We start from the raw sequence: 23,470 nt of genomic DNA on the forward strand, positions 1-23,470 counted from the left end.
CTGTTCAGTAATGCATTGCCTGCAGGAACATTTAGGGCAGACAGTGTTATGATTCAGGTCAAAGGCCAGGCGGCCATTTTGATTCTTAAAAATGAACGGAGCAGAAAGTCACACTTTTTACTTTCACCTAAATTCCCCAAAGAAGCTGTGCTACTCAATCCGTTTTCAGCTTTTAAATTAAAGTTTGCAGCTTTTTGTAAGTTAATAGGATGATGTGAAAGTTGGAATCTGGAATCCTGGAAACTGTCCCCCCCCCCACCTGCCACATGCTAACGCTAACAGGCTGCAGCCTAAAGGCTTTTCAGTGGAAACGGATCGTCTGTTTATCAGATCTGCTTCTGACTAAAATCACTTCCCTCTGTTTGATTTAAGGTTTTGATCATTTGTCAAGAAAACTGGCATAGGGTGTGAGATCTTTCCGGGTGCATGCAGAAAAGGTGCATAGAGGCCTGAGAGAAAATAAGTAATCTTGTAGTTTGATTAAAAGCTAATTAAATTGAATATGAAGGAATAGTAAAATGAATACAAGTAATCACATAATAACCTTCTGAAATGTATTATCTGAAATATGATCTGTAATGATTTCTGTAATGAATTAACTGTGGAAAGATTATGGTTGATGAATTATAATAAGTAAGAGAAGTGATTGATTGTTAACTAAGGATCAAACTTGTGATAATGTGAAGTTGTAATCATTTGAAATTAATTCAAACAGGTTTAACAACAGATTTAATGTGTTTAAAGAGCTATAATACATAATAGTGGGTTATAGAAAAAGAGAGGAATACAGCACAGTCCTGAAACAGGAAATGTCGCAAGCAGTTCTGAACAGATGGTCAGAGCGCACAGGATGGTTGGAGTGTTGAGTTTGGCTGAAGCAACGGAGAAAGGGGAATTACGGGACTTTCCACCATGGTCAGCAGAAATAGATTGGGCAATGTGAGGACTTTTTCATGAGATACAGCAGATATGGAGAAAGTCACGTAGACCAAACCTCCCCATACACACACATGGTGGAGAGATGCATAAAAAGGGGCTGAAAAGAGGAACCAGCTGTTCCCAGTCCGACGGCGCAGAAGGAGAGACAACTTGCTGAAGCAGATTGAGCCACGGACCGCACTTCAGAACCACGGGAGAGCTCGGACTTCACACCGCCAAGGAAGGACTGGGTTCCATCGCCCCATCTCTGGTTCTTCATTCGATCGTCGGTCTCGCCTCAGCCCAGCAATTACAAACTCTGCAACAAGACTTGGAGGAAGGACAAAGCTCCCTCAGGGATGAGGAACTGGGTTTTGCAAAAGGATTCGGACCCGTTCTGCTTTGTTTCTTTTCTAAAGAGGGTTTTTTCCACACAAGGCAAAGACCTCAACCAAGGATGCTAGAAATTCCTGTTGCCAAAGATCCACCATCGTCTGGGTATGAGTTGAATCTGCTCATTGAAATTCCATCTCAGAACTTGCGACTTTAGTCAGGGAAAAGAGGACAGGGTAGTATGATTGTACATGTAAATTTTATTACACTGTTTTTGAATTATTTACGATTGATTATTGATTTGTATGTCGCATATCCTTGCTTAAGCTTGCTTAATAAATTTATACTATAAAATTCTAAAGAGGTTGGTGGACATTGGAATTAATAGAGTCATTTAACCTTCGTTCAGTTCTTTTAATTAAGGTAAAACTAATGTACATGATTCCAGTAAATAGGAGGCTTCATAATTTCCTTTGGTGAGAATAAATAATGACCCTGGGACTTACATCTAAGTCACTAAACATAATCTAGCCGGTTCCAAGTGCAAGTTATGATTTAGAAAGTGGGCTACCGTTAACAGAAGTGGTTATTGGAATTATGCAGCTGTGAGGGCTACTCAGCTGATTGTTTCTTAACTGTAAAGGGTCATAACTTCTGGATTGGAGGTAGTTAGAGCTAGACGAATCACTTTCGCCACCAGTTTAAATAGATTATCTCTTACAGAGTACTTTTAGGGTAATACCCAGGTCTCAGAGATTTTCCGGACCCGTTAGACAGAGAACTGGTCAGTAGGCAGCCCTGGGTAGTAGTGAGGAGTGGGCGGGGCTGACTATTGCAGGATAACCTTCACATTGAAACTAATTTCAGTTTTTCTTTTTTAAGAGAAGCAGAAAATTCATGTGCAAATTTAGGAGTGTTGTTTCGGATGTTTTATTATCATTTTATTAACTTTCAGCTGAGCTACAGGGAGTAAAAGAAAACTATGGAAAATTTAAACTGTGAGAAATGAGCTGATGTTGCATCAGAGCCTGAATGAGACGCATCACTTCCTCATGTTCATAATTGATCCTGTTATGGGTTTTTCTGTTCCTCGGTTTGTTTTCATGCTCCTTAATTTGTGCAGTAGATAATTTCAAGCCCAAATAAATGTAAACTGTTCTCTTATCTCAGACATATCAGCATTAGAGTCTATAATTTTTTTATTTAGTTAAAAATCTGTCAGGTGGAATGATTCCAGGCAGGGTAATTTAAAATCATATCTAAAACATCTCTGTGTTTCAGTATTAATATAGTTTCATAGTGAAATAATCTGAGGAGACGTGACAGCGCTCACTGCTCCTCTGGGATTAAACCGTCTCCTTAGCAACAACAAACCATAACAACTCAAAGGTTGGGATGATTTGGCTCTGAGTTCAGTCAGAAATAAAGAAACGAAGGTTTTCGCTGTCAGCCGTTGTTCTGGTTTCCAGGTTTGACCCGGATGAGATGAGGAGACAGAAACGCTCCTGAACTGAAACGTTAAAAATGTTTCTGAGAAGTTAAACCTGAGGAAGAGGAAGTGATGCAACATGTTCTAATCATGTGAAATACAGGAAAAGGGATTCATGTTTGTTTGTTAAATGTTTAATATCAGCATATTTTAGTTACAATTCAGACATTTTACATTAAAACCAAACCTAAATGATTTTTTAATGATTTAATAACCATCATCCTGCTGCGACATGTGAATGATCAGGTTAGTATTTTCATACTGAATGATTTTCCATCCTCTGACTGAAGGAAGCAGCTGAAATGTGAAAGTTTTCCTTTTCCTCTGCAGCTGCAGCGTTTCCTCCTCTTAACCTTCTAGAAATATGACTGAGGCTTTTTACGTGTTGTTGTGTCTGTAGTTCCTTAAACTGTAAGATCTGGAGATGAAAACATGAAAGTTGGAAGGATATAGAGTTTTCTCACCAAAACTAAATAGTTTTCTGTTTTTCATCATTACATGTGAATAAATTCTGCCACAAACGTCAGCAGCTTGGTCAACTTCCTGTGGCGAACAGCGTCTCCTGAAGCAGCAGCAGCCATTTTGTTTGCTTTTCATTGTTTCTCAGTCAGACGCTTTAAACCCAGAACTGTCTGCAGCTCATCTGAGATGTGTCCAGGTCAGACTGGTTTTAACTGGTTCAGGTCTGAACTAACTGGAAACCGTCCAGTTGTAAATGAATTCATGTTGATGCTGCTCTGCTAGAGCTCTGCTTCATTCCTGTGGTTTAGCAGAAACTCACTGAAGGTCTGAATCCTGCAGCTCTTCAGTTTTCTGCTCCTCTGTTCACATAATGACACATTTTCATGTTTGTTCATAAGAACTGATTCTGTTTCAAACAGAGGATGTTTAAGACAATAAATAATCTCACTGTACATTTTAGAATGGGGTTAGAAATTACTTATTTATTTTCTATTATTCCACAATAAATAAAGACTTATGTAACAAAGCTCACACTGTAAAACAGGAAAACAGAAACTGTTGGAATGAATCAGTTTGAAAATTACATCCATTTGTCACAGAATCTCTGTTTTCTAAAAATATTAATTTTGAAAAAAAAAAACAACTTCCTGAACTAACTTCAGGAAGTTGTTCAGTTTCAGCAGCAGAGCTGCAGCCTGTTAATCTGGTGGATTATCAAACATTCAGTCTGGAAACAAGTTCTGCATCGATTGCAGTTTTCTGGCTGATCCTTGGTTACTGATCTTGAAATATTCTGACCTGCCGATTCTGATTTTGGCCCATTTAGATCGTTTTGTCTGAAATGTTGCTAATTGTGGCCAGAAAGTCTCTGATTCAGAGTTTTGTTCTAGTTTAGGATGTTTTATAAGAATGTGACGACTCTCAGATTCCTCTGGTTGTAATTAAAATGCTCAGAGGAGGAATAAAGCAGTAAATATTACCGTCTTATGGATTTATTAATGAAATATAACATCTGCTGGAGGAGTTTGGATTGTTCACGTTCTTTTCTCCGGATGAGTGGAGGTCATTTAAACATGTTTCATATCTGCACATGTTTAGTTAGATCAACACAATGACACTATTTACACTCTGTACACTTTCACCGCCCTGCAGTACGTAACCTCACAGGAGCCGGGGAAATTACCCACAATGCCTCTGACTGTAAGCCGCAGAGGTCAAAGTTCATCCACAGGAGCATTAATCAGCTGCAGCCAAATGTGGCTCATTAAGTTAAGGAGGTAAAAACTTTTTCACCCAGCTCCTTTCATTAATAAAGACAATCATCTGAAAACTGCTTTTAGTTTTTGCTAAAAACGTTGATATTCTTTTTAAAATCAGTTTAATATTTATTTGATATGAACTTGATTTTAATATTTATTTGATGATCTGAAACATTTAGAGAAAAAACAAAAGGGTGTAAATACTTTTTCACAGCTTTTTACTTAATAGTTTTATACTTCGGTACTGTAGATCAATTTTCACTAGTATAGTTGCAATGTAGATGACTGTGGATTTTTTTGTATTATTATTATTATTATTATTATTAATGGATTATATGGAGTTAATTGCAAATAAAATCTATTTTACAAACTGTTGATTTTTTATGCACTTTATAGATGTGGACATTTGGCCTCTTGAACTTTTTCTATAAGTTTAAAGGTTTGTCCTGAAAAGTGCCGTAACTCTCCTTTGTTCTGGAGAGTCCTTTAATCCGGTTCTGCTGGTGGGTCCAACAGTCGAATCCAAACTCTGTAATCATCATGGTCTCCTGACGCCTGCGGCGCCCCAGCGGCGTCTCAGCGGCGCCCCAGCGGCGCCCCGGCGGCGCCCCAGCGGCGTCTCAGCGGCGCCCCAGCGGCGCCCCAGCGGCGCCCCGATGCCTCGGCCTCCAGGACAATAACTGGAGCCAAAAGGCCGAAGAGTCACTGAGGGGAGAACATGTGACCTTTAACCTTTAGCTACATTTAGAAATGATCGGATCTTTAAAGACTCCATAAAAATCTGGATCTGTTTCTTCAAAGAGGCTGTTTATGGGTCACTGCAAAACCCTGAAAAACTGCCAACATTTATTTTTATGAATGAACAGAAAGACAAAATGTTCACAAATCTTCAGGTTCTGGCACAGCAGCTTTGAGAGGAGTATGGCTGGTTGCCATGGAAACAATGCCATAAATACACACTGCCATCTGTGTGAGGAAAGTCCTAAATCCTGAACTCATGACTCAAAACTAAAACATCAAGTTTTAGTTTTTTTTCTGAAACTTGAAGCACGTGTTGTTTAAAAGGATCAATCCACTAAAATGTAAAGTTTAAATGTTTAAATGAGGCTCCGGAGCTGCAGCTCTAAACCATTTTGGTTCAGTTTGTCGCTGCTTCCTAAAAGGAAACAGTTTTATCAGAAACCTGAATTCCTGATCCAGGACCTGATGAGGTTCTGTCTGTTTGTTTTGGATCAGTTAGATGTAGGCAGCTGATGCCGTCTTATTAATTATAGCAAAGAACAAAAACACAGGCTGCACAAATATGTCAATAACTGGATTCAGATATTTCATATCTAATGCAGCTCCAGTCTGATTTGGAGACTGGGATCGACTGGAGTCTGGGCCGTTCCCAGTCTGCTGTGGAGTTTTACCCCCTGCAGACTGGTGCTTCCTAATCTGCCTTTAATCATTTAATGAACACGGCTGAACGCAGAAAACGTTTTCATAGAAACAGTGAAGTCATGTTCTTACTGATGAGAAGAGGATAAATAATTCCTGGGATAAGAAACTAGAAACTGGCTGCTGGTTCTGCTGCAGTTCAGGCTGAAACCCTGAAAGACAGAAATCCCAGTGTGATAAAGGCTCAGAACCAGTTCATGTTCAGATATTTAACTGAGTCACAGACAGAACTGGACCCAGAGGCCCGATGCAAAAACAGAAAATGTATGAATCCTGAACTGTGAATTCCTACTGAAAAGGCAAATAATTACACATATCCAACATGAAAATAGAAATATTGAAGCAACATTTATACAGCAAATATCTGAATTCATGACTCAACTAAGTTATTAATTACAGGAAGTGGAATTTAAACTGGAATCAGTTCATAAATATTTCAGTTTTATCATAAACTGATCCTCTGCTGCAGAAAATCCTGAAAACATTTTAACTGTTTCTATTGTTCATTAAATCCTCAAATCTGATTGGTTAACCTGCAGACCAATCACCTTTCATCACTGCTGAATGATTTCAGTTTGAGAAATCAAATAAATTAATGAAAAGAACATGAAATGCAAAAATAATGAAATATTTATTAATAAAATGGTTTAAATATGTTTTGTAAATCTAACCAGATAAATATATGTGATGGATGTTTCTGCATTTTGATTGAATTGTACAAATATTTTAATGAGCAATTTTTATTCTTTTAAATATTTGTGGTCTTTTGTGCTGGAACCTGTTTCTGGTTCTGGAGCGACGTGCTCAGGTTGGAGCCGGACCTTCCCGGTTGAGGGAACCGGTCCCTCTGGTTCCCTCAACACAGGCTGAGGAATCCGTACCCCGCCGCCCGAACGCTGGGAGTCCTGCCAAACGTAACCATTTGGAGATCGTTCTGGTGATGACATCATTCATCACCAGAATGATGTCATCATGTGGACTTCATGAAATCTCTCAGGAGAAACTGTTTATGGGGATATTAATCCCATCCATGATATTTATGATTTCTGTGAAGGTTTTTCTGGATGAACTTTCATCAGGATGAATTCAGAGCTGATTCCTATGAAACCCAAAAGTTTGGAAACAAACAGGAAATAGTTGCTTTTCTGAGAATTTGAGAATATTCAGCTAGTAAGTAAGTAAAGTTTATTTATAAACGCTTTTCACAGACATAAAATCAGAAAGTGATGTACAATAGAAATCAGCCTTAAAACCTTACAAAACATAAAACCAACATAAGAAACAGTGAAATAAAGAGATAAAATCCTGGGAAAATAAAATGTTTTTAGTTGCTTTTTAAAAACCTCCAGAGTCAGAAAACGGAGCTGGAAGGACAAACGGTTCCACGGCCTGAACGGCCCGGTCCAGTTCAGTTCTTCATCATGTTTCTGGAACAACCAGGAGGTTAAGAGTTTGAGAACGAAGACCATGAGCAGCAGAACCTTTAGTTAAGAGCTGAGAAAGATAATCAGGAGCCTGATCATGTGATGCTCTGTAGGCTGGATGAACGTTGAACAGGAGGGATATGAACTGGGTTTACTGGATCTGGAGAGAAGTCTGGCTGCTGTGTTGACTGGAACCGTGAAGGCAGTTAAAAAGGCTGTTACAGTCGTCCAGACCAGATGACACAAACGCATGAATGATTTTCTCTCAGTCAACTCTGGAGACCATTTGTCTAATCTTAGAAATGTTTCTTAACTGAAAGCTAAAAGCTGCCTCCACCCTGTTGGTCATTAAGCAGCTAGCAGCAGGTACAAGCTGAGAGTTCCTGTTTTTATGAAATGAAGTGAAAACATATTTATTTCTTTTTCAACCATCTTTAAAAAGGTGCTTTAAGGGGGAACATCTAACCGAGGACAACAGGTAACGTTTGTTTCTCCTCGGTTAAAACATCTTTAGCTTCACAACTGGTTTTTACGCTGTAGTTATGGACATTTTATTTGAGTGATAAGTAGATGTGTGTTCTGGCTGTGGCTCTGGTTGAGTCTGCGGTTTCTGAAGCAGCTGCAGAGCTGCAGCCTCCTTTAATGGAAAATGTGCTTCTTGTGGTTTACGGGGCATCAAACATTCGTAATAAGTTTCCTGTTCTCTGCAGGACTGCTGTGCTCCCATCTTGAGTTCTTTAAAAATGAGATTCAAAACATTTTCATTTTCTGCTGCCAACTCTTAACACAGTTTTTACTTTATTTCACTGGTTTAGTCTAAATCTGTTGTGATGTGTTTTATCTTAATGTACCTGGTTTTTAGCAACAGAAGTTTATTTACAAGTTAGTTATCAAATGATCAGGAGAGTCATTGTTGACGCTGAAGGTCCGCTGGCCCCTGGGGCCCCTGGGGCCCTGCATCCTGCTACGTCCATATAAGGACAGGAGCCACACCTGGGCTGAGGGGTGAAGCATGTGATCCTCTGAGCTGCTGCCACATGCAGCAGGACTTTCCTAAACAACAGAAACACTTTCAGTGCTCAAGTTTATCTTCATGAATTCAGGCTGGCCTTTTTTAAATATGTATAAATATGTACAAGTTAGCAGTTCAGAGAAAACAGGAAGGAGTTTAATGAATCATCACTGGACTGCAGGTTCAGTCTGAGTTTCCATTTTCTGCTTCCTGTTTATTAATCCTTCAGGATAATTGGAACTGAGGCTGAATGTTAACAAGGAGAGACTGTAAGGGATGTTAAAGTCAGAGTAAATAAATTAGATGTTCAGAGTTTTTAAACTCAGATTTTTCTCTGGATTTTAAACTGATTAAGAAACTCAATACTATTGTTGCCAAATCTGTCATCCACTTTTCCTTCTTCTTGACCTCACATGGAGCTAAAATAAAACTTTAGGCCAGAGGAGAGGAAGTATTTCCCACACTAGTCTAGAACTCATTCAGCTTTTATGACGAATACATTTTGATCATTTCTTTTATTTGGTGTCAGTAGGTCTGCTCCCAGACATAAATATGAAAATCATTTCTAGATTTGCTCTGTCAATTTAGCTTAATTTATAAAGCATTTATGAGAGCAAACAACCAAACTATACTGAAATGACACTGAATGAATTAAAAGAACCATGTAAAATTAGACACAGCATATTCTGTAAATATGATTTTCCAAAAAATAAAACATGATCAATCAAACCAAACAATTGTTCAGTATAAAGTCATGTACAATATGATCTGAACAAGTTCAGATTCACTTCATCACAGCAGAATCCAAACTTACAGACTATCTGACAACAGATAAAACTCTAATAGACTAAAATTACTATTCAAGTGATGTCAAAGGTCAGAGCAAAGAGATTAGTTTTATTATTAGCATTAGGCCAGTGGAGACAAGCTAACAAGCTCATATTCACTGTGTGAGTTTTCTGTATTTAACCCTCTGGAGCAGGTTCAATCGCTCCAGACGGTTTATCTAATAAAGTGCAGAAATAAACCAAAACATGAATTACAGTCTCAACGTGCTTCTGAGAAAGAATTTTAGCCAAATGCCTGAAAATAGGAAAGCTTTATGTGATAACTGTCTAATCTGAATATATTAAAGCAGTGCTGCTGTTAGTAAAATGTTGTGGCTCTACCCTCCTCCACACATTACAGAACGGTTTACTCTGAGTCACCATGTCAGCAGGTCAGTCTGTCAGTAAACCTGAGCTTTTCTAGCTGAGTGAAGCTGACACCCCACCCACCTCAAAAGATTCAGCAAACAGTCTGAGTGGTTAGCGCTCCGTTTGTGCAGGTTTGTGCCGTTAAAACGGTCGTTTGTGCAGCTTTGGTTTCTGAAATATTCAAAGTTATAATTTTGGCCGATGACATCATCATCCCCCCATGTTGCTCCGAAACAAACCAAACTGGGCTACTGCTCATTATGAGATATTACATAATTTTCTTTCATACACCAACTGACTTCCCCTAAACTGATGACTGTGTCCTGCTCTGGACATAACCACACAGCAAGCAGTTATTAATTTTGTATGTTATTGTGTAAGTTAAATTCTGCAGATTTTCAGCTGTTGTACAATGTGTTCCTTCTTTTGTTTTCAACTTCAATAAAGATTTAGAACAAGAAGAAATTTGTCTCATTTCAAGAAATGTTTTTAGATAGTAATGTTTTCTCACCAATATAACTTTCTCCACACATCTATCCGTGCTACGGCTGGAAAATCTGACCAGGTAGCACAGCTAGTCAGAACATCGGAGCAAAACATGGGCCAATTTCAGGGAATTGGACTAGGCCAGTAAAATCTGTCAGCCTGCTTGATCCACTTCTCGCCTCCCGTTTGACCAAAGTTATGAAATTTTGACTCGAGTTGGAAAAAAAACCCACAAATGTGTGATGAGAAGAAATGCAGCAGAGGATGGTTTGGTTTCACTGACAGGCTAATGCTAATGCTAACATGATCTGCAGTTCTGATCCAGGGGGTCGTGGATTAAAAAGCTTTTCCTTCCTGGGTAACGTCAGACCTCAGCCTCACACTGTGGGAGGGCAGTGAGGAGGTCAGGGGTCACAGTCACCTACAAAATACACAAGTAGGTGAGAATTTGTCTGAAAACACTTTTAAAGGCCTATTTTTATGGCTCAAACAACAAATATCTCCTGATAGGCTGTAACACACAGGAAACCATCTTAGTGCCACACAGAAGCAACATTCACATCACTTTCTGCTCTGGACTCCAGCCGAGCAGCACCAAGGAAACAAAATCTGGACTTTTGACAAACAATAGGTAAGGTTCTAACTTTACCATTAGAACTAAAGCTCCTTAGTGACGTGTTCAGGTTTGAGCTGAATCTTCCCTCAGGTGGAAACGTAAACCTGTTCCTCCGCTCTGGCTCAGAAAACCTTCATCAAGATGAATTGGAGTCGAACCTTCAGAGCTGATAATTCTGAGTATTTGAGAATATTCAGCAAAAGTTACATCACTTCCTGTTGATTAGCTTCAGGCTACATATTGTTTTGCCCCTTAAACCTTCTTTAAAAAGCTTCTTTTTAAAGAAGTTGACGACGCCACGTTGGGGATTCGCCCAAGGAAATAAATCGCCAGTAAGGCACTTCAGGTTCAGGGCCAATGAGAACAAGACTTTATTCTACCACAAAGTAGCCACATTTTATTGTTTCATGTTTTAAAAGATAATTAAAATGTAAAGAACCACAATGGGAAGGGAAGTGCAGTCCAAATGTGGGGAACTGGTTCCCAAAACAAATGATATCCAAATGAATCACCCTGAGCACCGGTCACTGGCACAGGTCCAGTTCCTCTGGACGCCCCCCCACCGCCTTCAGCTCTCAGCCTGGAGACAAAAGGGTTAAACAGAGCAAATACTAAAAAACAAGACACTACAATTTAGACATGAAGTGCTAAAATGACCTCTAACCTCTGACATCCAGTCATTAAAAATCAATGTTTTAATTAAGTAATCTAAAAAAAAACAGTCTGCTGCCCGCAGCCAGAGGACACACAGAACGATAGAATAACCCAAAAACAAATTTAAACAAAAAGTACAAAACTAAGAAACCAAACAAATAGTTGGAAAAAAACAAAGCAGGAAATAAAACCAACAAAGCAGCTTTTGTCTCCAGCAGCTTTCTGTCAGAGCTGGATCCTCCATCCACTTCAGGACTTTCTTTATATAAATATTTGTCATTTTGTGCTATTGATCTGCATGGATGCAATAAAAAAAACATTTTATGTTGCCAGCTGAACTGGGGAGGCTAAATTACAGTCAGACCCCAGAAACAAGCAGGAAACTTCAGGCAGTTTCTAAATTTAAACAATTTGAATTGACCAACTAAACCTGCAGATCTTATCCTGGAGGAGAAACATTAGAGTTATAACCACTGCAAGCTAAGCAAGACACCTTCCTGCTGAAGAGCCACCAAATGCAGGCATAAAGAAACCAGCTGAGTTTCCCTTCATGCTCAGACATCATCAGGTGATCAGCTGCCAGTTTCCCTCAGTCCTGCTCAGGCTTCATCCTGCTACATTCACTCAGTTTTAAAGTCCAACATCCCTCTGGGCTCTGAGGTGGAGCAGGAACAGCTTGATTTTACTCGTTTTAATGCTGTGCTGTAAAAACTGCATTAAATGTCAGTTTATGTTTAATATTGTATGAATAACTGAGATGATTTAAATACATCTGTGTTCTGGGTGAGACTTGTCTCTGGTTTCTGAAGGTTCAGCCTCGCTCCATTCTTTATCCGCTGGCCGTTTGAAATGATCTATGATTTTTAGTTCTTGTGGTTTAGATGGAAAATCTTCAAAACATTTCCTGGATTTTGGCCTGTTAGGATCAGCGGCTCTCTGTTGACGGAGTAAAGGTTTATTTCTGACTGTTTTCTCTCCTCTTGTTGTGTTTTCAGTTTTGTTCATATTTATTTATGTGAATTTGATTTTCATTGCTGGATATTATTGCTTCTCTTCCCCAGTTATCTGCAGGAAAAGTGACAGTTTAATCCTGATGATTTGTCTCTGGCTGTGGTTTTCCGTACAGACGGATGAAGTTCTGCCCAGCGGCTCGGTGAGGAGTGTGTGTCTGCTGCTCTGATCTCTGTCAGTGTGTTGTTCAGTTCCAGCGTGTGGGAATGTGAGGCTTCCTGGGAGGTTCTGGACCTTGTGTCCAAACTGCAGCCTGAGACCAGAACCGTTCATCCAGAGGACACATGAGCACTGAAAAACAAAATATTCTGTTTAATAAAACATTTCAGTTGAACTTAATCAACTTGTTTGCACTCAACTTAAACAGATGACTTGAAGTTTTGGATAAAAAGAAATGCTTGATAAGTTAAGCCATTTCAGTTGATTCAATGACAGTGAAATATTTGACAGTGTGAGGGTTTGGATTGTGAAGGGTTAATGCTTATTAACCAGGACATGTCCAGACATGAGCCCAGACAAGCAAACTGAGGAAAAAGTTTAATACGACTGACTGTTGTGGTGAAAAATAAAATGTAGGTTAGGAAACAAAATGCTGCTGCTGGTGTTCGCAGATTCCCCAGCTTTCTTCCAGTTCTGTTATTTTTGGGTCTGATTGTGGAGCTGATTTGTGACTCACACACACGACCAGAACCTCCAGCAGGACGGCCAGGAAACTCTCTCCTGTTTCCTCTGTCTGCGGTTATGTTGTTCTGATTCTACCGTCCAGGATCAGAGTCAGGAGAAACTGGCTTTGTGTGAATTTAAACCTCTTCCAGTTTATGGCTCCCAGCTGGTTCTGGTTTGGTGAGATTTGAAAATAGTTTCTATCTGTGATCATCACATCCTGATGTCAGAATCAAACATCAGTCTCCTCATTAAGTCAGAAAATTAACAGTTTGATTTACAGTAGATAATTTCTGTTATCAGTTCCACATTGTTCCAGTTTTACTCCATACATTGAAATGTTTGTTTTACAGCAGAACTCAGTTTTACTTTGGAAACCTGCAGTTACAGATTAAACGGTTTTGTTTTTACACCTGAAATCATTTTAGGATCCGTTTCTGATTGGTTATAATGTGTGCCGTATATCCAGTGGGCTGGTTCTGAGCCCGGATCGGACGGATTAAAGAACTGAGTGAGGGAGCAGAGGGGTTCAGTAACTCAGGAATGGTTCTGATAAACGGACCTCAAAGACGGAGGAAAACTGGGTCAGAAACTCAGAACTGCTGCTGCTATGGAGGACAAAATTCTGCACATGTGACCTTTGACCTTTCTCACCAATGGCTTCAAGTTGACCTTAGATTGAACCTGAGATAAATACCTGAGAACAGATGTCAAGGTGAAATTTCTAGTTAGTTTTTTCTGACTGGACGTTTATTTTGTAGTTTTATAAAAGAATAAACTGTTAGGAGGAGTGTGTGTCAGTAGATCTGGAATGAGACTCAGGTTCTGCTCCCAACAGAAACCCACAACCACCGCCATCACACACACACACACACACACACACACACACACACACACACACACACACACACTGTCAAGAAAACCTGAGCCCACCCCACTTCCCCATGCTGGAGATTTTAGTTTAACAGTAATAATAAATAAAGTTATCTTTAAAATGAATCACTCAAGTGACATCAAGGCCCAACAGTAGACTTAAATGTCAATAAAATAAATCTGGTTGTGTGTGTTGTTTTTGTCTCCTGCAAACTTTGCTTTAATTTTACTTTTTTCTATCTAATCATCAGAAATCAGTCAGTCAGTCAGAGAGAGTCATGAAGCAGGAAAAGCAGGTTTCCTGGAAAAAGAGGAAGTAAGTTCCCAGCCTGCAGATTTATAAAAAATAGCTGAGACTATTCCTTATTTTAAAGCATGAAAGTTTAAAGAATGAAATCTAAACATTTTGAGTAATTGGATAAGATTCAAAGTAAAATACTTATATTAATATTGGTTTACTTGTAATAATATTTACAGTTACATTTGTGGGAACACTTACAAGAAAAACAAGTAACTGTAACTTTAGTATTAAATAATTAGAATCATGGATTATTCTTGGTTTCTTTTCAGAAAAACATCTGTAATAACTCACATTAAGATTATAATAAGAGTAATTAATAAGTTATGGTTATAAAATCATAAATGAATGATAAATCAGAGAAGCTAAAGAAAATAAATGTGATTTTGACATTGAACTTGAAATGGTGTAAAAGGTGTAACTGCAATTAAACATCACTGATATGTTGGAGGTAGATGGTAGGTGAAAGGTCAAAGGCAACGGACACAGGAGGTTGAGCAACCCTGAGACATTAGCACAGACATCAGGACATAATGTCTGTAAGACACTGATGGATATGAGATCATCTGTCTGAGCAGTCAGCCAATGAAACAAGCACAGCATCAGTGCTAGCCAATGCAAACGCACCAAAAGGTGGATAAACCCTATAAAAGGTGAGTTAAAGAGGAACCTTTGGTTGGATCCTCCGGGCAGCTTCAAGCCAAGATCCAGATGGACAAAGAACTCTGCAGCTGAAGAAGAGCCGGGGCCACGGAGCCGAAGACTGTCCTGCTCATGGGGACCAACCCGTCAGCCCTACAACCTGTGGCTTCAAATCGCACTTCTCTCATCGGCTGGGTTCAGACCCCAAAGACAAAGATGAAGACAAAGACAAAGGCAAAGACAAAGAAGAAGAACTGGTGCCTTTTTTCCTGCCAGCACCAAGTCCTGTGTGACCTCACCATCCATGCGGAGAAGAAGCTCATCAGACCTACAGAGATCATGGCCTTCATCGATCAACATCTTCCTCCTGCTGCAGCACCTTCTTCATCATCAGGCCAGGTCTGGGGTTCGAAACGCCAAACTCTGTCCGTCTCTCTCAAAGGTTCCTTTTTTAGTTCTCAGTGTCAGCAGTAGGGAAAGACAGACTAGATGACTGATTTTACTTATTTGATTATTTCTGCTACTGAATTAAGCTGTACTGACCCTTGCAAAAATGCCTTACTAATAAAATATTTAGCATAAAGAAAATCTAAAAGATGTTGTGGACATTCAGTTAATGAGTCACCTTAAAGTTCTTTGATGGTTGTAAAATAGCTGTGATGTTTGATTCTGGAGAGGAAAAAGTGGAAAATGTTTTATAGGTTGCTGGTAGCCCAAATTTAAAACGTCATCCTTGGGACTCGCCCGAGTCACTAAAACCTACCTGGTTCAATAACAAATGCAAGTTGTAAAATAGAGAACGAGCGACCATTAACAGGTGTGCTCTGTGAAACTAGTTGGCTGTAGGCTGCTCAGTCTGGCTAATTCACAGGGGGAAGAAGGGTGGGACACCTGGATGTAGGCTGTCAAAAATCAGGTGAATCGTTTCTGGAAACCAGCTTAAACAGAGTTTACTTCAGTTCTGGACAGGGTAAATCCCAGCAGATTTAGGAAACTCAATTAACCCATTAGAAAGAGAGCTGGTAGCACATCTCCCCTCTCAGGAGAGGAAGCAGAGAGAGAGAGAGTAGAGAAAGGAAGGGGGGTGTTGGGCAACAACACACACACACACACCCTGTCAGAGCTGTTCCCTAACAGGGGGGAGTCTTAAAAGAGGAATGTGAATCACACAGAAATGGAAACGATTTATTTGTTTAGTGCCCTGCAACAGGAGGAAGATGCAACACACTTCTTAGGTGCTTGTACTATTTCTTCTGCCGGTTCTTTTGGACCTGGTTCTGGACCCGGTTCTTTCTGCCTTCATTGAGGCTGTCATGGCATCTTGGACTCAGATTTTTATTCTGGTTCTGTCTTCAGTTCTGTGTAAGTAATAATCTCTCTTAAAAAAACTGAATTCTTACTAAAGGTTTCTGATTTGATTGAAGTCCAGAATGTTTTAAACAAGCAGAAGTAGAAAATTATTTAATATATAAGTAAAGTCTTCTAACAGTCTGTTGACCATAATAACCTACCAAATCATGAATTCATGGATAGTGATGATGATTTAACCTGTTTAACCTTTAACCTGTTTAACCTTTGTCCAAGATGGCGGCGCGCGTAGACGCAGCGGCTCTGTGCTCACCGACTCGAAGTTCGTCTTTTCCACTTCGCGCGGTTAAAAACACCTAAAACCGACAACATTTACTGGCCATTGGTCAAGCAATCGGGGAAAGTCTGTCACTGGAGCTTTTCCGTGTCCACAACAACATTCCGGTCGATGTTGCTCGGACACCGGGCTCTCCCTGGATTACAATCCCAGTATCTATGACAGGGCGACGGCGCAGAGATGTAAACAGAAGAGGGGGCGTCGCAGCGGCGTGTTAGCGAGGCTCAGGAAACGGCCACACAAACCACCGCTACCAAGCATCTTTCTCTCGCTAACAAACTGGACGAATGGAAGCTGTGGATTGCAACTGACAACCTCATCCGGGAATGCTGCGTCCTGTTGATCACGGAGACGTAGTTAAATCCAACCATACCGGACCGGAGATCGAGCTAGCAGGCTACACAGCACATCGACAGGACCGATCAGCAGCTCCGGTCAGAAAAGAGGAGGTGGACTATGAGTTTATGTAAATAACAGCTGGTGTACGAACTCCACACTAGTTGTTAGCCACTGTTCTCCAGGCGTGGAGTTCATCACAATTAAATGCAGACCCCGATAGGTTTACATAGCACCGGATGCTAACGCTAGCTCGGCCGTGGGACTCCTGCATGATGCTATCAGCAACAACCAGAACCCCGAGGCTGTTCACATCGTCTCTGGGGACTTTAATCATGCTGATCTGAAATCAGTCCTCCCCAAATTCCATCAACACGTAAAGTGCACAACCAGGGGTGATTAAACTCTGGACAAGCTGGACACAAACATCAGACAGGCATACAGGGCTAAACCCTTAGCACACCTTGGCCAGTCTGATCACGTGTCCCTGCTACTGATCCCTGGTTACACCCCCCTGCGGAAACGTGTCCCCAGTACAACCCGGACTGTCACCATCTGGCCTGAGGATGCCTCTCACCAACTACAAGACTGCTTCCAGAGAACTGACTGGGAGGTTTTTGCACATCAGGACCTGGAGAACTACACCTCAGCAGTCTTGGACTACATCAGGTTCTGCACGGACAATGTCACCAGGAACAGACTCATCAGGATCTATCCGAATAGGAAACCCTGGATGACTAAGGAGGTCTGGGGCCTCTTGAAAGCCAGGAACGCTGCTTTCAGGTCTGGGGACAAAGCACTCTACAGTTCTGCCAGAGCCAACCTGAGAAGAGGCATCTGCCAAGCTAAGGCATCATACAGAGGGAGAATAGAGAAGCAGCTCAGGAGCAACAGCACCAGGCAGGTGTGGCAGGGTGTCCAGCACATTACAAACTACAGATCCAGCAACCAGCCATGCACGGAGGGAACCACTTCCCTGGCAGAGGAGATGAATATCTTCTTTGCCCGCTTTGAGGCGACACCTACCACAGCTCCATCACAGCTGCCTGTCCACAGCAGCTCTGCTCTCACAGTAGAGGAGAGTGAGGTGAGGCAGGTGATGAGGAAGGTGAACCCAAGGAAGGCTGCGGGACCTGACGGTGTGTCGGGACGGGTGCTTAAAGACTGTGCAGACCAACTGGCTGGAATCTTCACAAAGATTTTTAACCAGTCCCTGTCTCAAGCCACTGTCCCTCCCTGCCTAAAGTCCTCTACCATTGTCCCCCTGCCGAAAAGAACCAACATCAACACCCTGAACGACTACCGTCCAGTGGCACTCACACCGATCATCATGAAGTGCTTGGAGAGACTGGTGCGGAGTCACATCCTCGCTGGCCTGCCTGCTGAGCTGGACCCTCTCCAATTTGCCTACAAAGCAAAGAGGTCCCCAGAGGACGCTGTATCCACAGCACTTCATGCTGCCCTGACCCACTTAGAGAAGCAGGGGAGCTACGTCAGAATGCTCTTCGTGGACTTCAGCTCAGCATTTAATACTATACTTCCCCAACGTCTGGTGTCCAAGCTAGCAAACCTTGGGCTCCCATCAGCCACCTGCAGTTGGATCCTGGACTTCCTAACAGGTCGCTCCCAGAGGGTCAGACTGGGCCCCCACACCTCCACTGCTCTGAGCCTGAACACCGGATCGCCACAGGGTTGCGTGCTCAGCCCACTTCTCTACACCCTCTACACTCATGACTGTGTCTCCAACTACCTCAGCAACAAGATCATAAAGTTTGCAGATGACACGACTGTTGTTGGTCTCATCTCAGGCGGGAAGGGGGAGCTGGAGTACAGGGATGAGGTGAAGCGGCTGTCAGAGTGGTGCAAAGTCAATAACCTGCTCCTCAACACCTCCAAAACAAAGGAGCTGGTGATCGACTTCAGGAAGAACAAAACGGACATCCAGCCTCTCACCATCAGTGGGACCTGTGTGGAGAGGGTCCCAGTGTTCAGGTTTCTGGGCATGGAGTTGGAGGACAAGCTAACCTGGAGCACCAACACCAAGGAGCTGTTGAAGAAGGCACAGCAGAGACTGTACTTTCTGAGAATACTCAAGAAGAACCGTCTCCCCTCAGACCTGCTGCAGGCCTTCTATCACTGCTCCATAGAGAGTGTGCTCACGTACAGTCTGTGTGTCTGGTACGGCAGCAGCACATCCGCGGACAAGAAGGCGCTCCAGAGGGTTGTTAGGGCAGCAGAGAGAACCATAGACTGCCCCCTCCCCACTATGGAACAGATTTACACTTCCAGGCTCCACAAGAAAGTTTTGGACATTTTAAATGACTCTTCACACCCTGGCCATGGTCTCTTCCAGCTGCTGCCATCAGGCAAGAGATACAGAGCAATAAAAACCAGGACAAATCGCCTAAAAAACAGTTTTTACCCGATGGCAATCATGGCACTAAATTCAAAGGCATAAGAACTTCTGCTCTTGACACCACTTTGTTAAAAATGTCAATTCTGTTGCGACACCTCCAGGCGCTGCAACCATCTTCTGATGTCTGTTTATTTCTCATTTTGTACTATTTATTTCTTTATCTTTGTATATTATGTATATACACATAACCTGCATCTTAACTCGAGTCGAGCAAATCTCAATCTGTAATCTGTTGATGACAATGACAAATAAATCTTATCTTATCTTAACCTGCATAAGGAGGAAGTGGAATAGAGAGGAAATGACTCAGTTTTCTCAGTTTGTATTTAGAGCCTCAGATTGTCTTTGATGACATAAACCTCAGACTGAGCAGTAAAACCTTCAGCTCAGTTTCACTACGGAAAGTTATGGAACATGAACATGAATGTATGTTTGTAATAACTTGTTTGTCTTCTTCCTCTGTTTTCCCTGTGACTGATGGAGTCGGTGTTTTATAATTAGCTGTAACTGTTTCTGACCTAAAAGACGTTTGTTAAGGCGTCTGTTCATGTTCTCTACTTGGAGCAGTAAACCCTGAGGCTGGTCAGAAATGATCCAAAATGATGTGCATGCAAAAAACAGAAATGCATGTGCAATTAGTGACGAGTTGCAGATGATCTACAGATTTTAAAACATTCAAAAATCAACAGGAGGATCCAACAGTGACTCTGTTTCATCTCTGCTGTGTCGGAGCTTCAGGGAGGGAAGGTTTAATTCTTATTCACACCAGTTTAGTTCCTGTTTTACCCTCAGTGACTCTTTGGCTCCATGATGGGTTTTCTGGTGGCGTTAATGTTCAGTAATATGGCACAATATTTAAGTTTACTCATGGTTTTTTATTTTGGTTTAATTGCATGAACTTTGTTTGCAGCTCTGCTGCATTAATCTGTTCCATGCAGACATATTTTTACCTTTCTGCCACATTTTGTGGAACCTGCAGCAGATAAATATCATCTGCCTCATCTTTTCTGGCCGTTATGGACCCAGAACACCGAGACGTTTTATGTTTTATATTGTTTTATATTGTTTTAATGTTCCAGAAATCTGACTAGCAGTCTCTTCTGTCATGCTGTCCATCCTCACCACAGCCACCGCAGATATCTTGGCATGTCTGTTTCCACCTGCTCTGCTAACATGCTAACCTGCTCTGCTAACACGCTAACCTGCTCTGCTAACACGCTAACCTGCTCTGCTAACATGCTAACCTGCTCTGCTAACATGCTAACCTGCTCTGCTAACACGCTAACCTGCTCTGCTAACATGCTAACCTGCTCTGCTAACATGCTAACCTGCTCTGCTAACATGCTAACCTGCTCTGCTAACATGCTAAATACAGACACAAAAACAGCAGCGTTCTGGTTCATAATATTTCACATCACTGCTGGTCAGTCGGTACTTTACATCCCATTGTTTTGAGCTTTATGATGACCAGCTGCTCTGTTTTCATGCATTCTGACCTTCATGCTGGTGATTTTGTCCTGTCTGCGTATTGATGGTAGATCGACTTGTTTTTAAAAACTCTTGTTGCTCCTTTTTAACAGCTCAAAACTAAATATATAATAATACTCATTAAAACTCACATTAAAACTTTAGGACTGCTCCACTATGTCTTTGGGTTTGCAGCCAATCAGGTTCAGGGAAAATGAGTGGCGCTTTCTGATTGGCTGCTGTCACTTTGCTCCCAAACTGAATTTTCTTTTGATTAATTTATGTCTTCTGAAAAAATCCTTAAAGAGACAAATTTTCTGAGAATAGTTTTAATTTATGTTCCACAGAAAAATCCACAAACCGTTGCTACCAGATCCTGAAACACATAAAGCTTTAGAAGAAAATATTTATTATCCTGTAAATATTTGACAGAAATATTTGATATTTCTGCTTCTCGCTGCAGCAGAAACAAATCTCCAGCCTGTGAGACGGAAACCTGGGGACAAAATCACTCTGGACTTTGGAGACCAAAGGCTGAGAGAGGCGGATTGGGTCGTTTGGTCTCGTGGTTCGGACAGCGCCGTCCTGGCTCAGTCGAAAAAGACTTATTTATGTTATCCAAGAGGTTCCGGCTGGATACAGAAACCGGGTCACTCACCATCCTCAACCTCTGTGTGAACGACACCGGGACCTATCAGGGCCAGAACCTGAACGGAAACGCGGAGACGTTTTCACCGGACTGTTGACGGTGAGGAAACGGCGGGAAACCAGAATCCATCCGAACTGCTTTGAGTTCTCAGAGTTTCTACTTTCTGCTGATTTAAACAAATGTTTAAAACGGCTTTCTGTCTGTTTCTGGTTCAGAACCGGTCCACAGTCCAGTAACCTCTGAACCTTCACCAGGCAGGTCACACCGGTCCGGTGCCGCTGCTCCGTCTCTGCTGGTTCTGCTCGGCGCTGCTAACATGCTAACCGGTTTCTGACTGAGAACCAACGAGCTGAAGGGAAAAGGTCAGGGTTTGGTCCAAGCAGTCAGACATGTTCTGTTTCATGATAATCAATCAGCTTGATTGATGAATTTATCGCTTCTGCATTTTCAGCACGTTTCATAAAAACATTGTCCTCTGCAGCGGAGAACTGGTCAGCCTGAGTAATGTTCCTCTCTCCACAGATACAATCAGGCCAGTAACAGTCTGATCTGGATCTTCTTGGACAGAAACATCTGCAGCCTCCAGCTGTGACTCTGGAGCTCATCGTCCAAAACATGAGACGGATTTAAGGAGCCATGATTCAGTGATTTGGTCGTAAACGTTTGAACCTGAACAGAAACATTCACACTAATGAACAAAACTCATTTTCAGTTAGTTGATTCCTGCAGGAATCGAACGTTGAGCTGCTGCTGGGGAAACCGTGACGTTCCTGCTCTCTTCTCTGGGTCAGAACCGAATACAGTAATTATGGCTGGTTGTCATAACGGCTCCATCTGGAGAAATGGACTTTACTGTTACACTTATGTTTGTTTGATCCTTTAAAGGCGACATATCAAACTTTAAATCTTTTGTTTTCATATTTAAATCATTGAGTTGAAATGATTTAACTGAAGTGATGATCCTCCTGAGGATTTTAACATGTTACTTTTAAACACGTTACATCGTTATGAAAGCGATGAATTATCCACTCAACTCCTCCTGTGCAGAAACTGAAGCAGATTTCTTTGTTTCTGCTGATTCAGGAAATCTGATCAATTATCTGAACGCTTCAACTGTTAGAGATTTAATTTTTTCTCTGTTGTTTAAATATTTAAAGATAAGTTATGACTTTATTTTAAAAAAAGACTCCACAAAGCGAACGAGTTGTTCTGGGAGATTAAACTGATGAAGCTCAGCTCCTCCTCTTCCTCCTAAACGTTCAAACCTCCATGATTTATTGCCAGAATTTAACCAGCAGAAACTTTGAATCTTCATCTCATTTTGTTTTTTGTTCTCTTGAATTAATGTGGTTATCATAAAGTTCAAACCCTCTGCAGTCCATCAGGTTTCCACCTTCAGTGTGGAAGTCAGAGCTGAACCAACCAGATGTTTTCCTTGCTGTAAACATTCAGCTGCTCTGTGTTTTCACTATTTGTCCTGTTTTGCATTATAACAATAAAACGAGGTTGATTTTCATCTTTTCGGCGTGTTTGATTCTTTGCTCCGTTGTTCTTCAGATTTCTGTCCAGGAATCTGGTTGTATTTATGTCACATGGTGTTATGATGTAATGTGTGCCGAGCGTTCCCACAAATACCAGCAGCATAACAAAAACCAGTGACCATTCTGGAGCCTGAATGGGAGATCAGGGACTTTTTTCACAGACCTGGTCTCTGATTCCTCCAGTTATTTCCCTCCTCTGTAAAAACTGACAGACATGATTATTCTGCCTCTGTTAGTTCTGGAAAGTTTCTGAAAAAAGAGAAAAGTTCACTTAAACTGGTTGTTGTCGTTTTTTATTCATGTTAAACGAAACAGAACCAAAAGGTTCTGAGCTGAATAAAACTTTCTCCAGCTGCATGGTGTAAACTCAGGTTCTATTCTATGGTTCTGTTTCTGCGCTTCGGTTCTGAATGCAGAACCAGGAAGTCGTGTCTGAGCTCTCCATGCTCTCAGGTCCGATGATCCCAGGCTGCAGCGTTTCAGTTTTAGATCAATTCAAATCAATCAAAGCAACAAATGAGACGTTAAAGTTGATCAAAACACATAAACGTCAAAATGTTGAGACAAAATAAAGTTAAACAGGAACATTGTTGTTCCTCTCAGTGACGATCTGAGGATGATGATGATGAGGATGATGGTG

General features: G+C 41.3%; 1 long non-coding RNA gene across 1 annotated transcript; it reads left to right on the plus strand.

Annotated features, from left to right (window-relative positions):
• Positions 1-20,471: 20,471 nt before the first annotated feature.
• Positions 20,472-22,805, plus strand: LOC111608637. Its single transcript, XR_002752783.1, has 3 exons — positions 20,472-21,388; positions 21,505-21,651; positions 21,812-22,805. It is a non-coding gene; the product is annotated as an uncharacterized LOC111608637 (long non-coding RNA).
• Positions 22,806-23,470: the final 665 nt, after the last annotated feature.

This window comes from Xiphophorus maculatus, chromosome 5, assembly GCF_002775205.1.
Source record: "Xiphophorus maculatus strain JP 163 A chromosome 5, X_maculatus-5.0-male, whole genome shotgun sequence".
NCBI lineage: Eukaryota > Metazoa > Chordata > Actinopteri > Cyprinodontiformes > Poeciliidae > Xiphophorus > Xiphophorus maculatus.